Below are 3,502 nucleotides of genomic sequence, written 5' to 3' on the forward strand. Positions count from 1 at the left end.
TAAGAAAATTATGAACTTTAAATTAGTGATATTTTGTGGTACTTAATTAAGAAAAAAGTTCCAAGTACAAAAAAAGAACGAGCTAGCTGTTTTGTGAAATTAAAATATTTTTTACGCAAAGGGAAAATAAAGATAATTTGATTTTTAAAAAATGTATGTTATTGCGGAACAGTTACGTAAAATAACTTATTACATATATTAACAATATAACACTTTTTTAAACCACTAATATTTTAGATAACCTGTTATAGCAAATAATAGTGTTTCTCTTTTTTTTTAATTAAGTTTCTTTGTATTATTGTTGTTTTTTATTTAAATTCCTTTATATTGTCAGTTTATAAAATTTAAAACTTAAATAAAAAAGATGCAGAAGATTGTTATTTTCTTTATCCCATTTTTCATGTGATATACTTTGACAAAACACAAAATATAAGAATTTGTTTAAATTTATAATTTAAACAGTGTATAAATATTTGTGTGCTGATAAAGTATTTTATAAAAATAAAAAATTTAATGTTAATTTATTTTTTAAATATAGAAAGTATCATTTAGGACCCACTAAATTGAAGAGTGCATTACATGATTGGAACACAGAGAATATTTAATGACTTTCAAATCTTTTTATAAAAGTTTGGTTTATTTTGAAATATTTTGGCTGATGTAACGAAGTGAAATTAGAGAGATACATATTAGTATAACATAATATAATATAATGTGAAAAATTAGTTCCAAAAGTGTTACACTTATGATGGAAGAGGAGTGAATGATGAGGATTCTTTTCCACAAATTCTCTCTCTCCTTATCGGAAGACGCTCTCTCCTAGCTAGTAATAAAGGGTAAAGAAAAAGACTGCACGAAAAACATTGAGAGAAGCTTATAAGGTTATACTATATATTTATCTTTCTGACCTATCTTTCCTTAACCTTTCAACGCCAAAGCAATCATAATGTCCTCTGAATCATCACCACCACCGAGACCAAAACCTCACCGCCGTCATCATTATTTCCACCACCAAACATCATCATTATCATCACCACCACTTTCTTGTTCGAGCACTAACATCAGTAGTCGTCAGAAAAAACGTGGACATCTTCTTTTTCTTCTTGAGGATGATGATGACGAAGAAGAAGATGAAGAAATAAAGAGTACTGTTTTTATTAATTTTGACTAGCTCTAGCTTCTCAAGACATTGAAATGAATGACTCTTCAAAAGTCACTTTTTTTCTTTGTGGGGGAATCAAGCTTCGTGGTCCGATCCGATCCTTTAATTTGCTATTTCAAGCAAAGCACTCTCTTTAGTTTCATTTCTACAACTAGGGTATTATTCTCTTTTCTAGCTTCTCAAAGTTATATAGAACCTGCCTACTCTAGATTGATCGATCTTTTGGATAACTGGTCAAGGATTATTGCTGGTTACTTTTGCTACTTCAAGAAAAGAAAGAATACGGTTTTATCAACTGCTGCAGCTCGGTTTGTATTTATTTGTAGTTTTTTTTTTTTAATTGAAGTTTTTAGGTGTGGTACGTGTTGGTGCATCTCAATTAAATGGATCTGTTTTATCCTAATTGTATCTCTTAACAACGTATAGTTTCGGATCCTTTGAATGGTATACTTTCTAATGCTTTCGATCTACTATTGAGGCAGAGATTCTAGCATAGATCTTCAAAATATTATCATGAGAAATGAAGGTATTATCAAATCTTACCTTCTTGTGAAATTAGGGTTTGATGAGCAGTAATGGCACAATCTCATCACTAATTTAGTTGATTAAAGGTTGGTAGAAAATTTTTTAGCTGCTACTGGATACGTGTTACTCCTGTATGATTGCATTTGCTTAGAGACAAATTAAAATATAGGTGTGTATATATATAAGAGCAATTACGCATGCATCCTTTGCATCATGATATTCTTGTACTTGTAAAAGAGTTTTTGGTTACTAGTCTTATTTTATTAGTAGTCGTGATTGGTCTTAAGTATCAAGGGACAATAACATATTGGGTCTTAGTTTCCATGATATAGAAGAACTGAAGAAGAAATGATCAGTTGGGGGTATATATTGTTAGTAATTATTGGTGTATTAGCGAACATAGTGTACATCCTTGGAAGTAATGATCATGAGCTTGGCAGTAATATTATTCTTGGACTTGCCAACAGCTAATTAGTTGAGATGGAATGCCAAATTAAAGGCAAAACAACAGATCTGAACTTTCAGGTCTAGAGTTTTGCTTTACGTGTGGTTCACTTGGATTGTTGAGGATCATAATGAAATTAAAATAGTAATATATGCATATGGAGTGCTAGTTTAAGTTAATATAAAATTGTTGGAGGGATTAGGGGTATAAGTAGAGTAGTGTATATACTTATGTTTACATCATTATTTGTGTTCGGTGTTTACATCAAATAATCGTATGTTTAAATGATGTGATATACTGTATAGTAATGCTAGTAATTAATCATGACTAAGTGATGGTAAAAATCTAGCACATACCACTGGCGTACTGCTTTAATTTCACGAGTGTATCAGTACTCACTGGCTTACTGCTTTCGAGCATCAAATAATCCAGTACACTGAGAAAGAAGCATTCCTTACTTTTTTCGATGTGGACGAATTTCGTTCTCATGTATGCAAGTGTTTTCTAGTCTCTGATTTCTCTGTCTTTTTTCTAAAAAGTTGATGCCATTAAATTCATAAAGTTTTGCCTTTTCTGATACTGGAGAGTACCAAGCTTAAGTCCTTTGATTTACAGTATCCCTGGCTTCCTTTCTCTACTTCGTTCCCTTTTACAAGATGCAAGTCCTTGTTAGCGCATATGCATGACAAATGATCAGTAAAGTATGTAGTCAAGAACATTGGGCGGCGGATCGGATTCAAGACTTATTAACTTGTTGATTGAACCTTTAAAGTTTTTACACTAAATTCATTGTACTTTATGGGGTTTAGAATTTAGTATCTGTGTGAAATTTAGTGTTTCAGCCATACATATCTATGTTATATTGAGGTCGTAGTTGATGAATGTGAACCTTAATTTGTCAGTTAGCATGCATGCAGCTGTGAAGGCTTCCATTGTTTTTCCTCAAGAGTGTCCTCGAGTGATGAATTAAGTTTGTTCTAGTAATAGAGCTAACTGATTTTGATCTTGTAGTGGGGAGGAAGCAAATTTCCAATTTGATATGTCCATCCCTCAAATGGTTCATATATGGGTGGAAAACAAACTGATAGTTGTAGCTGAAGAGGAAATTAATAAGCATGCCAAGGAAGCTGCTTAGAAAGTTGCTCACAAGGTTTTAAGTGTACGTCTCATATTGCCCATCAGTAGGAGTATAGCACGATTGTACTCATGACTGCTCATCATTGCCTCGCTTATGACTCGCTATTGTCAATAACTTTTTGTCTTTTACACTACAGGCTTCAGATGCAACTCCACATGCATGTTTCTTTAGTTTGATTTCTATGCAACTGCGCATGCGCTGAAAAAATAATATTTATACAATTATCAAATCA

General features: G+C 32.2%; 1 long non-coding RNA gene across 1 annotated transcript; it reads left to right on the top strand.

Moving 5' to 3' along the window:
• Window positions 1–734: 734 nt before the first annotated feature.
• LOC107828090 (uncharacterized) lies at window positions 735–3,502 on the top strand. Its single transcript, XR_012707658.1, has 2 exons — window positions 735–1,470; window positions 3,035–3,502. It is a non-coding gene; the product is annotated as an uncharacterized LOC107828090 (long non-coding RNA).

The sequence above is a fragment of the Nicotiana tabacum genome, chromosome 3, assembly GCF_000715075.1.
Source record: "Nicotiana tabacum cultivar K326 chromosome 3, ASM71507v2, whole genome shotgun sequence".
Lineage (NCBI taxonomy): Eukaryota > Viridiplantae > Streptophyta > Magnoliopsida > Solanales > Solanaceae > Nicotiana > Nicotiana tabacum.